Source organism: Antennarius striatus, chromosome 4 (genome assembly GCF_040054535.1).
Source record: "Antennarius striatus isolate MH-2024 chromosome 4, ASM4005453v1, whole genome shotgun sequence".
Lineage (NCBI taxonomy): Eukaryota > Metazoa > Chordata > Actinopteri > Lophiiformes > Antennariidae > Antennarius > Antennarius striatus.
This window is the reverse complement of record NC_090779.1, coordinates 12,461,133-12,475,093: the sequence shown is the minus strand read 5'-3', so window position 1 is coordinate 12,475,093 and position 13,961 is coordinate 12,461,133.

Below are 13,961 nucleotides of genomic sequence, written 5' to 3'. Positions count from 1 at the left end.
ATTTTATAAAAATGATCTACTATTTTCAACCAAATAGGATCGTTTATAAAAATGGAAAAAATACCTTTGATAATAATTTATAGTATGTATAAATAAGTGAATAAGTGTGTGATCCCTCAAACCTATGATAGTGTTATAATAATTAAGTGAGCAAACGAGGAAAGAAAATTAGGAAGAAAAAAAAAAAAGAAAAATATTTGGAGAAGCATGCTTATTGTTGCACATGCACGCATGCATTTACACACACACACACACACACGTACGCACGCACGCACACACACATACACACACACACACACATACACACACAGTCACCCAGAGTCCCTCACATGCCTCGCCCACAACCCTTCTGGTCTTGTCTCCATGGTAACGACAGCAGGGATGGTGTCCTTGGCAGAGATGGAGGGATGTAAAAAAGAGAGGAAGGGGAAGAGAGGACAAGAGAGAGAGGGAAAGTGGAGGGAGAGACACTTGTTGAACAGTTACAAGGATACCTTGACATTCTGAATTTTACTCTGCTGCATATTATTTTTATTTTTCTGTTTCTTCTTTTTTGTTCCTCAGGCTTTCATTTTGTTTCCCTCAGTGCATTTGAGATGTGACCCAGTGATGCAAAACAATTTCTTAAGGGGTACCTTGACCTTTTCACATTCTTTCAATTACTTTACTTTAACAAGTAGGTTCAGCAGCAAAGGTCTATGACTACACTTTAAATCACATTAATGTACAAAAAAGAGTTGTTTACAGTAGTTAGTACTATATATATATATATTTTTTTTTTAAAGTCATTTCAACTGTACATTAACTTAATTCTAAGAAAAACCTCTCAAGGCAAATTTACAAGGGAGTAATGTCACACATGGATTGAAACCACCAGACGGTACAGCTCTGTAGAGGCACTTCAATAGAATAATGATGGCTCCATCATGTTGGTCTTAATCTCTTCTTAGATGCAATTTTCTATAACAATAGTGATTGTTGTTCATCTGTGCCATTTTGTGGCTGTCCCTTTGTTTTAGGCCTATGTGTGAGCATGTAGTCATTTGAAAACTTCTGGTGAAATTTCAAAAAAACTCCAGGGCCTTACTGAAATTAAAAGGTTAAACAAGGAGCAAATATGTTTACCATACCGTACTGTAGCATGCAGTACTTTTCTGAAGTAGATCCAGAGATCAGATCAAAGTGGAGCTAAAGGCCCTCCAGGGTTCAGGAAGGACAACATTGACCTTGTCCGTAATCATCATCTGTTTCAGCCAGATGACTGATGTTAGTCAGTCGACACTTTGGCAGATTTCTTAGTAACAAGTGACCTGTATCTGGCATGTTGCTGTCAGAGCACATTGCTGTTTGTTGAAACAGAAGGAGAGACAAAAAGAGAGCGACAAAAAGATAAAAGGAGCGGTCACTCCTCCAGGTGTAGACACTGTCTTGTTAGCAGATGGGGCAGATAAGGTAGAGAGGTCCTTGTGGTGTATGTGGCCTTCAGCAGGGACACAGCAGGTCACACACACACACACACACACACACACACACACACACACACACACACACACACACACACACACACACACACACACACACACACACACACACACACACACACACACACACACACACACACACACACACAATACCGACTACTGACTACAGCTGGTGCTGTCGTCAGGGTTGCTTGGGAGCAGAGAGAAGACAAAGAAGACAAGAAAGAAACAAAAAACTAAATGCAAGACGGACAGGAAGTGAGAGAAAATATTTTATTTAAAGAAGTATTGGTAGGCAGTCAACACCTGTTCAGGAACAATGAATTCACTGAACATTCATGTACTGCAAATGATTGACAGAGTACTGTTTTCATCATGGAAATGATGTAAATAGTTGTATTATGCAAATAACATGTAAATAAAATGAATGCATGAAGTACAGAGCCATGCTTTGGAAATACATGACACGAGATATGGATAAAAATGTGAATGATAAAACATCACTGCATTTTTCTTCTTCCTTTACCTCACCTCTCCATTTCCTTTCCTTAACTCTTTTTTTTGTTTCACCTGAGTTTGCCTCATTTTTGTTAGAGCTGCTCTGTGAAGGACCTCTGTGGTGAGTTCTGCATGATTAAGAACATTTTTCCTTTCTTCAGACTCAAAAACTCTGTGTGTAATAACTATGTTCTCATCAGCAATCATGCTAATCCCAAGTGGTTTTTATTAATTCATAAAATTTGTCACATAACCAACAACCAAATAAACAACAAACAAACAATAAATAAATAAATCAGTATCATCAAGATCAACCTTGCCTTCAGCTTCCCAAGCTTATGGTTGTCTTTGATTCCCATAAACATGACAGCAGTTTGCTTCCCTTATCAGCACTGACCTCTTTTTCTTTCACACACACACACACACACACACGCGCGCGCGCACACACACACACACACACACACACACACACACACACACACACAGACACATACGCACACATAGATGGAGAGAGAGAGAGAGAGAGATTTGATTTTTGAAATCACGTTTATTCATAAAGTTGAAATACAAATAGTCACGTTGACACAAAATCCAAAAGAGATTCACGCAAACAGGAACTCACATTTCAAAAAACAAATGATATGAAATGTAGGAACATAAGCGAAATACACATGAGTTAAACCAACTACTGACTGAACACAAGTTCCTCACTCAACGCGGAACATAAGACACCTTTGGTTGGTAAAAGTGTCTAAATCATTCTTACCTCTGAAATAATTAAATTCGATTCTGATTCTTGCTTGACACATTCTTCTTAAAACGACTTCTGCACTGCAGTCAGACAACCTCACAACCTTTTTACTCCTGCTTAGATAAATTGCAATTTTTGCTTGACTCAGAAGAAAGTTTAAAATCTGCCAATCCTGTTTTTGATTGTTCCCACGTTTCAAACCAATAATGTACACCTGCCTGTCGAAAACATGACCGAATGAGAGAAAGTTACTCTCCAAAAACAGGAACAGATTGTCAAGTCTCCGACAGTGAAAAACAGTTTCTCTGCAAGAACGGAACGTACAGTTTTCCGACATATTTGGATTTTATAACTTCAATAAAACTGTTGACCGCCACAGCGCCATCTAAAATCCTCCATTTGAGATCGCCAACCACCGGCCACTAGTTCCTGATGTCTTGCAAGTTTCCTTTTTTTGGCAGGAGCGTGAGGACTACCCTCCTACAGCTCAGGGGTATCTGACTTATCATGCTTTGCCTGAGCACGGAGAGCAGGTCCCCACCTGGTCCTCACCTGCCAGAATTCTTTGTCGAATTCAATGGGCAGACCATGTAACCCTGGAGACTTACCAAGTTTCATCCCCTGTAGGGCCTGAGACAGCTCTTTGCAGGGTGATGTCAGCATCTACATGGCGGTTTGTTCTGCCAACAGCTTCAGTAGACCAGATAGAAAGGGTGATACTATTTCGAAGGTTTCGAAGAGTATTCAGAGTGGCATAAATCTTCATAGAAACCTGCTGCGTATCTATGGGTCTCTGTGCTCTCCTCCAGCACCGTACCCTCCGTGGATTGGAGAGAGTTGACTCATCTTCCCCTCCCGATTTTCCCTCTCCAATCCAAAGAAGAAATGAGTGGGAGCATCCATCAGAGCAATGTTATTAAACTTACTGCGCACCATGGCGCTCCTTGCGGACACGCTCAGCAGCTCAGCCAAAGCACATTTTTGGTCCTTGAGGGCTGTAATGTACCTTCTATCTCACGTGGACTCTGCTAATGTCTGCAGTGCGGCCACTTGTCTCTCTAGATCTCTGATGTATCTGATCAACTCACCAGAGACATTTCGAGTGTACTGTAGACTTATATTTTTGATCAGGCTTTTTCCTACGTCCTACCATTGCTGCAGGGAGCTAAAGTTACTTTTTTGTTTATTAAAATCAACCCCAAAAAGCAATAAAGGAAGTTTTAAAACATCTGTCTAACAAAAGTGTGGTGTTAAAATGCCAGAACGCACTTCTAGCATGGGTGGTTGGGTAGTGGGTGGTAGAGTGGTAGGGTCGGAAAACAACTAGGCCGCAGGCGCGGGGCTTGAACTGCAACAAAGTAGGCTACCACAGCTGCGTAAGAAGTTGCAACCACCGGCTCTGTGGCAACCACAGGAGCCGGCAGCGCAGCAGCCCCAGTTGTATGCCCCACTGCAGTTGCAGCCGCTCTCTCCATGGCAGCCGACGGCTGGCGCTCATCCTCCTCCTCCAGATAGTGGCGGATGAGATGTCCCTTCCCCCCACACCAAAAACATTTCATGGTCTCAGTGGTCACATAAACTTTGTAATCCCACCAATTGATCCTGATGTTCAGCTCTTCATTGTACTGATTAGGAATCATCATAACCTGTCTCCGTAAGGGGTAAAAATATTGGTGTGGGTCACTGGTACCACCGACCGGGAAAGTTTTTATACGACAGGAGCTGACCATGTCGCAACAGTTCCCTCTCTAGGACCTTGTTGCTGAGGCCCAGTGGTGTGTTGGATATGATCACCTTTCTAGCAAGGGTAGCCAGGGGAAGGACGGGGTGAAGGCATTCTTAATCACCACACCACTTGCAATTACCTGAGGCACTTTTTAAATTTCATCTAGATATATCACCAGTCCTTTGCCCATTCGGTAGTCTATCTTAATGCTGCCATATCTGACCTTCTCTCCCACCGCTAAACAGCAGTTCAGTCTGAAGGCTCTGTATGTGTGTGTGTGTGTCTCAAATCATTCAGCGCTCCTCAGGATGGCACCAGGCTGTCGGAGGTCATGAAGGTTCTTTTTGGAAATAATCTACTGTTTGACCATATTTGGAAATGCTTGTATGACTGTCAGTATCGTTAGATTTGTTTTGTTTGCAACAGATATGTCCTCACTGGGTCTGCGTGATTATTAATGCTGTATTCTCAGATAATTTTGTGAAACTGCTGACTTGACATTTTGTGTTAACACCTAGAGATCATGATGTACCAACTGAAACCGGTTTAGCCAGCCTTTATTTGGACCTCCAACATTCTCACTACCCGAAATCAAATGAACACGCGGAGGAAGAAGTCGCAATTTCCTCCATCAAGTCACAAAATAAAATATCTTAACCTGAAACATTACACCTTCTCTCAGCCTTCTAATCAATTCATAACTTCTTTATAAATTCATCAGGAGTGAAAACTGCCCATCCATGTAAGAAATGGAAGAACTCTCACTAGTTACTTGTCTGCTTACAGACTCCATGTGTGTTTTATGGACTGTACTTGTATATACATGCATATACATTCTATTTGTAAAAAAATAGGATGTATATGCAAAAATCATAGAAGTGGAAAAATCATTTCCCATGGTGATAATAAAAGTATGCTTCTTTTTCTCCTTCTCCTCATTTTCCTCCTCCTCAGTGGTAAGGGTTTGAACACTTTTGTCAGTTTTCTCTGTAGCAGATGTACATCCCATACAGTTTGCTTGATGAGCTCACAAATATGAAGGCCAGTAGCTGAAAAAGCTGTCAACACATAAAAAAAACAAAACTAAGTATGCTTCTAAGTCGTAGTTGCTTCTACAAGGGTTCTCATGTAAATTAGAAAAGACACAGGACAATAATTTGGTGGAAGACATTTCGAATCAGGAAAAAAAAAAAAAGTTTAGTGCCACGTACAGTGAGGTTTACCACAAGAGGAACTTGACACGGTGTCGGTGCATTAAAAGGTGGAAGAGAAGAAATAAGGAATAATAAGGAATAAAAAGAACTATTTACAATTTACATTACGGTGAGATATATATGGTTGGTGTTTACAGGCGGATAAAAGGAGTCCAAAGAGTCAACTGTCTTTGTAGAGTGTTGAGGGGCGGATGGTTACCTGGGGGGAAGGGGGGGGCATTGTTCATGAGGCTAACTGCAGTGGGGAAGAAGCTATTTTTGTGGCGTGAGGTCCTGGTCCAGGTGGACGGTAGCCTCTTTCCAGAGGGGAGGGTCTGGAACAGATTGTGGCCGGGATGAGAGAGGTCAGCAGCAATCCTGGCTGCATGTCTGCGGGTCCTTGTGTGGAACAGTTCCTGGAGGTGTGGAAGGCTGCAGCCGATCACCTTCTCCGCAGAGCAGATGGCATGCTGCAGCTTGGCCTTGTCCCTGGCCATGGCTGCAGGAAACCACACTGACATGGAGGATGTGAGGACTGATAGAATGGTGGCAGTGTAGAAGTTCACCAGCATCTTCACAGGGAGGTGAAACTTCTTCAGCTGCTGCAAGAAATACATCCTGTGCAGAGCCTTCTTGGTGAGGGAGCTGATGTTCTGCTCCCATTTAAGCTCCCGGGAGATGGTGGTTCCCAGGAAGCGGAATGACTCTACAGGGGTCACTGGGGTGTCTCAGATGATGACGGGGGGAGAGCAGGAGGGTCTTTCCTGAAGTCCACTATCATCTCCACTGTTTTAAGAGCGTTGAACTCCAGGTTTTTCCTGCTGCACCATGATACCAGTCGGTCCAACTCCCTTCTGTAGGCCAACTCTTCCCCATCAGAGATGAGGCCGATGAGGGTGGTGTTGTCAGCAAACTTCAGGAGTTTGACAGACTGGTGACCAGATGTGCAGCAGTTGGTGTACAGGGAGAAGAGTAGAGGGGAAAGAACACTGCCTTGAGGGAATCCAGTGCTGTACGTCCGGGTGTCGGCGACATGCTTCCCCAGCCTCACGAACTGCTGTCTGTCTGTCAGGAAGTCCGTAATCAACCTGCGCATGGAGTCGGGCACGTTCAGCTGGGAGAGCTTGTCATGGAGCAGAGCTGGGATGATTGTATTGAAAGCAGAGCTGAAGTCCATAAATAGAATCCTGGCATAGGATCCTGGTGAGTCCAGGTGCTGGAGGACAAAGTGTAGCGCCACATTTAAAGTATCGTCTAAAGATCTGTTGGCTCTGTAGGTGAACTGTTGAGGGTCCAGGAGGTTGCCAGTAATGTCCTTGAGGTGGGTCAAGACAAGGCACTCAAAGGACTTCATGACCACAGATATCAGAGCAACGGGTCTGTAGTCCTGTGAGCCCTGTCTTCTTGGGGACTGGGACAATGGCTGAAGTCTTGAAGCAGGCTGGTACGTGGCAGGTCTCCAGTGAGGTGTTGAAGATTTTTTTTTTTTTTGTGAGGTGTTGAAGATGTGAGTGAACACTGGAGACAGCTGGCTAGCGCAATGCTTCAAAGTGGAGGGAGAGACGGAGACTCATCACCTCTCTTTCTTTGATAAGGAGAGGTGTGGGAAGTGGGGGGTGGCACTGAGGTGTGGGGCTGTGAAGGACCAGATGAGACAGTGGGGAAGGGGATGGGGCTGCTGGCAAGTGGCTGGTCGTTGATAGTGATGGGGGCGTCAGGTCTGTCCCATTGTCTTTCAAAACGACAGTAATTAAGGATGTTGGCCAGACGTAGGTTGTTGACAGAGTGGGGGGCTCTAGGCTTGTAATTAGTGATAGCCTTGAGCCCTCTCCAGACAGAGGCAGAGTCGTTGGCTGACAATTGTTCTTCCATTCTCTTACCATATGCAGATTTGGCTCTTTTCACCTCCTTACCAAATCTGTACTTGGCCTCCTTGTTTCTCCTTCCCAACCATACTGAAGAAAAAGCTGGATTTGAACATTTTAAATTTAAATGAATCGACCATACATATTGCCACATACTTGTAAATTAGCATATTGTTTCTCCAGTAATGGGCTGAATTGACTCTAGTGGTAATTACCCCTATTGAAGAGAGTGTCCAGTGTCCTGGCAGCAGTTTATTGTCTCTAGCTATCCTGCTTAGCACTTACAAAAGGATAAAACAGATATTAAGGTTACAAAATGTAATGGCTTTAAAAGATAAAATCTCCATTTGAATTGGATGCTTGGGGGATTTTAAAAAACAAGAGGGAGAACTCACTCTCTGAGATTGCATTATCATCAGCCTGATAGCATAACACAATTGGCTTATCTTCCCCGAGTTGACCCAGTCCTCTTTAGGTACTTAAAATAAAGCACCAGAAATAGATGTCCCTGTTTTGTCTGCATGGCTGGATTCAGACCATACTAAACATACTACAGGTTGAGTAATTAGAAATGTTGGCATACTTATTGATTTTCATTGATTAATCTGCAAATAAGATAAGATTATTCGAACCAACCACATTCTATCTAACTTAAAAATTGGTCTTTCAACGTGACTTCATTGGAGAGAAAATATTTAGCATTACATGAACACTCAGAGAATTTTGCAACCTATGCTACACATTCTGTATCTGCAACTCAGAAATTACATTCCCAGTAATTACAGAACTACAATTAAGTTAGGAGTCATATAGAGAATAGAGAATAGAAAAGGCATACACCCATGACACTTCTTCAACAAGAAAAATGATATTCAATATTTAGCAGGGGTTTGGAGAACATTTGGCAGGATAATGGATATGGTGGTCTGGAGAGGCAGAAGTCCATGTCTTTGCATCCTCTGATGAATACTATTCTTTATTTTGTGTGACCAATGTAACTTAAGAAAAATCTTCTTGTGATGGTGAACTACCATGATATTAATCTAAATAGTGAAGCACCAGCATGACTTAAATTATTTAATTAAAATGACTTATAAATGTTAATCAACAAGGTGTGCCATTTTCTCTGCAAAATCTTGGAGTCCATGCATTTTCTTCTATAATATAAACACGTTAGAGGTTGTACTTTATGCTAACAGAAAAAAAATAAGTTTTGCTGACCAGAGTTATTCACATAGTTTTGATGGATGATTTGAATGATGGACCCAGCATTGTCAGGATATTACATACATGCCATATTTGTGAGCTTAAATAGGGAATTTTTTTCTTAAATATACTGTATATCTGCCAAGCCATTCCGTTAACTTATAATGTATATAGAAACATAATGCATTTATATCTCTTACAACTATCACAATACAAAATGTCAAGTCATTTTAGGACTGTCAGGAAATTGCTTTTAATCGATGGGCTTCTCTAAACCAAGAAGCAAGTGAGGAAGTTCCAAAATATTTATGTGAAGGGATTGACATGTTTCTTTGTTTCATGTAAAAATAGATTTCTGAAGAAGGCTTTGTCTTTGAGTGTGTAGGCTGTTATCCTCCTTGATGTGTGTAGCTGAAAACTACATTATTATAAAGATAAATATATTATAAAGGGTAGAACTACTTGCTCTACCCTTTATTTTTATTAACCGTTGCTCAGTAAACTTGCACTAGGACATACAACCTCTTTAACATTATGATAGCAAATCATTTTTCATCAAAAGTATAGATGTAGAAACCATGGCTTGGTTGAAGTTATCTGTCCTTGTTTGTGAGCCTGATCAGAAATTATTGTGGCCAGTCATGTTGACAAGGTGGTAAGTAATTATTCATTGGATGGATGGATATTATCTCTTTCATCTTGCACCATCATCATATTAAAAATCAATTTTGTGAAATACTTTTGTCAAATACTTTCAATCTACCATTTACAAAACCCATTCCCATCATCCTCAGCTTTGCATTCACTGTTAATTAGCAAAAAATTGTATGTTATCAAACTAATAGAATAGCTTCAAATGCCAGTCATCAGTTCCACTTCAGTCCCTGGATCAGTTTAACTCTTGCAAAATTTCAGAACTCTGGGGATCCACAGTAATCGCTACTTGCTTTCTTGTCCATCCACAATTGAGTCTGAGAGGACAGCTGGATTTGGGATTCCCTCTCAAAACTATCCAGGCAATGCAAATCCTTCTCTTAAATGTCTGTGTAGGTTCTCAGTCATACAGGTCATGGTTATCCAAAAGCTGCTGAGTTGATCCACTGGACGTTAAGGACGTTCTTGAAGACGTTTCGTCTCCATCCAAGAGACTTCTTCAGTTCAGAGAGTGGCTGATCATGTCCCAGCTTATAAACCCTGTGGGGTGTGGTCAGTGCTTTTCACATTCCAACGACCATCATTAAACCCGTCTAATTCTTCAACGATTGTTGGTGGAGGTGTCAAAGGGGGTCGTTGAGATGTGAGTTACACCTTTGTATGCTAATGAGGGTCATTAGCATGAGACCCATCACCTGGCTCAATCCGCTGAGACAATCTTTTTTGGAGTTTCGAAAGGACATGATTATAAATGTGAGAAAGGTGATGTCGCAATTCAAAACGACATGATTATAAATGGGAGAAAGGTGAAGTCGCACTTACCTGTCGCACTTACCTGTAGTAAGTGCGACATCACCTTTCTCCCACTGACTGTCACCAATGTTGAGTCACTTGTTTGCAGCAGAGCATTGACTGGAGAAATCAAGCAAAATACCCTGCATATACATTGTGCATTTCACTTTTAATTTTTTTTAAAGATAAATTATTGTGCTCTTAAATAAAATATTGAAATTACCTGTAAAAAAGAGATTACTTTCAGGGTATCTGAATTTCCCAGGAATAACCATAGCAATGAGCCTATTGTGCTTCATGCTGTTCTCATACTACATTCTTCTATTTTCTGACATGAATTCTAATTTTACAAACAAAGAACATCCCTTCCAATTTTAATATGAAGTTTCTCAGTGGATTTAGCAGGCTCTGTCCAGTTGTGCTGAAATTTGTTCCCTGCCGACTCCCATACATGTTATGGATTTATCTGCACTGTGGACTCAGTGGTAACACTCTTTTACTGTTTATCTGTGCTTGTGTGTTCAGTATTGAGTAAAGAGAAACAAAGGGAAAGAGACATTTGTGACTGGAAACAATACCATCTATCAGACTAAGCGTATTTGTCACTATGAAAAACGTGCAGAGCGGGAGGAGAAATAGGTTTGCCTTGTCAAGGAAATTCTACTTTTCAGTGACAATGGCACTCTTGATACACAATCTATCTCACTAGGTCCTGTGGGAAATGTGTTTGCCTTTTCCTCCAAGTGGCAGGGGACAAAATCAATCATGACTTATTGAGGACCTGCCTTTACAGCGTCTCTTACATAAATGTTCTCAGTTTACATCAGCCATCAGAAAGGACGAACATACACATCAACACTAGATCTAAAAAGAACAGTAACTGATGTTTGACAGACGATCGGTGTAGTGAAACATTTTGTATGTTATTTTAAACCATTGTCTTTTGAATGTACTACTCTTTTTGAATGATTTGAATGTTACAAATGTTACTAGACTATTACTAGAAAAAAACAACAACACAGAATGTCATTCCCAGTTTGTACAATTCTCGACATCTTCCCTTCTTCTGCTAAGTTGTCCTTATTCCCTTTCATACCATTTTCAGGTCCAATACTGCTTTCAAACTAAGGTCCTTATTAAAGGTTTAAAATTACATGAGGCTGGTAGATGGGGATCCTATCCATGTCTTATATTATAATGTTAAGAGACATGGATGTACCACTCCAGATTTATTGAAGTCCTTGTAACTGATGGGACATATCACACATGGCAGTTATTGTTGCCTTGAATTCTATAAAGATAATTTTGATTGGATCAGACCAGACAAGAGGCAGTAATATGAGTTCCAAGGTTCAAAACAGAGATTCAAAATTCAAACGAGCATCCCATTCTCTGCTAAACATTTTGTATTGGCACTTGATATATAAAATCACTCTGTAATATAACAATAAGTATATATCATCAGCCAGTTATCCTAATAAACATAGTGTTACTCAACAATAACTCACCAGAGATCTTTTCTTTTCTTTCTCTATTGTTGTGGATGTTCTGGATTTGTGGAGGGTCATTTTGTCAGGCAGGTGAAATTATTACTGATAACATTTTTTGGAAGAAAAAGGCTCAATCACACACTGTTGTACAGAATAATATTTCCATTTTCCTATTGTTTAAAGTAAATTCTATTGTGACAAATGTTACCTTGACATGGAACTATACTATCTTATTCAGGGATTCTAGTTTTACCGCATTTCTTGTACAATCAATGCATCTCTTAACTGGTTGCAAATCACTCCTATTATGTTCAGAAGAGCAGGGTTACATGAAGTAAAACTTTTATTTGATGCTACTTTCCATGTTTGGACAGTTGCAAAGCATCAAAACACATTTTCAGGAGGTCCTTATATTAAATGCAAGAGAGCTGAGAGTATCTGCAATGAGAAGTGAATAATAATGTGACAAATGGTGATGTGAGGGTGAAAAATAAAGATAAAAAAAAGACAGATGAGGAGAAAGGAAAAGCATTTTGTTACTTATGTGGTGCAGAAATCTTATACTGTATAATGAGGGAGTAAAAGCAACAATAGAGGGAAAGCAAATCTGAAAAAAGGGTAAGAAAAGCGTTGACAAAGGGCAGGAAGGTTACAAAGAGTGGGGCTGGGTTGTGAAAGTATTGTACGATAATGAGAGGTGACATCACTGGTAATGAATTCACACTTGACCACTTTTGCTAATGGGACTACAGATTCACACTCTTGACCATTTTATGCAGGTAAAACACTGACAAGCACATATACATAACTCAAGCATACAGTGAGAACAAGATCATGGACAGCAACTATAAGACCATGTTTAGACATAATTCTTATGTTTTCATTTAATCCCACTCTCACCTGGAGATATCCATTGCAAAGACAAAAGCCAAAGACTGTTAAACATTGGGAATTTTCGGACATTCTGATCCAGGTCTAGTGTTTTTCTTTATTGGAAATATTGACAACAACAGGATGCACAACAATATTTCCATAAAGTTCATGGTGAAGAAAATACGGAAATGTAAATTTAAGGGACACTGGACAACAATATTTAATTGTGAAATATTCTTCACATGTGAATGCATATGCAAGCCCTCCAATATTCTAACTCTTTTTAATATATTTCTAAAAGTGAAATACAGGTCCACATACTAAACACAAGATACTAAACACAAGAAATTGGATCATTGTGATTGAATTCTTTAATGACCCAAGAACTGTGCAATTCCTGAGAAAACTGCATTGAAAAAGATTTTTTATTTGACAACACCAATATTTTTGTTCTATTCTTTTAAATACTTAGGGTCAACTAAATACTTAGGGTCAACAGTCCAGAGCAATGGAGAGTGTGGAAAAGAGGTGAAGAAGCGTGTACAGGCAGGATGGAACGGGTGGAGAAAAGTGTCAGGTGAGATGTGTGATAGAAGAGTTTCAGCTAAAATGAAAGTAAAGGTGTACAAAACTATGGTGAGACCAGCGTTGTTGTTTGGTCTATTCACAGTGGGCCTATTTCACGAAGGCAGGGTTAACCTACCCTGAGGTAAACCTGTGGTTCTGGTTTGCTTTACCCTGAACTTGGAAAAACCAGGGATTTCGGTTTCACAAACGCGGTTCAGGGTTAGTTTTTCTAACCCGGAGTAAATTGACCCGCAGTTTAACAGACACGACAACTTGAAAAAAAGCCATCATCAATGGAGCCCCGATTCATCGATTCACCATGACGACGGACGAGACGCGCACCGCAACACTTTACGGAAGTCAGAGTACAGATTTTAATTTATGAATAGAAAGACTTTGACGACATTTTCAGAAGAAAGAGAACAGCGTTGCAGCTGCAAAGAAGAGTGAGATGTCGTGGGAGTGAATTGCTGCTCAAGTCTAAGTTCTAAGTCCGTTGCCTTCACAGTAAAAATATGGAAGTACTGTAAACAGCTTCAAGAATAGTTTATTAATTTATTTTATTTAGGGATCTTCTCCCCCAACTGCGATCCAGTTGGGGGAGAAGCACACGTCAGCAGCTGAGAATGAAAATAAAAACATCATTCACACAGGTCAGACTTCATCATCTCGTTATGGATCCTCCTCATCCTCATTATGTTTGACATTGTGCAGTAAATATTAAGTGGACGTTTGACTGTTCAGTTGTTTTATCCCCAACATAACACTTTTTTCACGCAACATAAATGCGCTCTCATCTATATCAGGTTCTGTTAAATAATGAAATACATTAAAACGTTTTATTGTTGTGTAGATAAAACAGTAA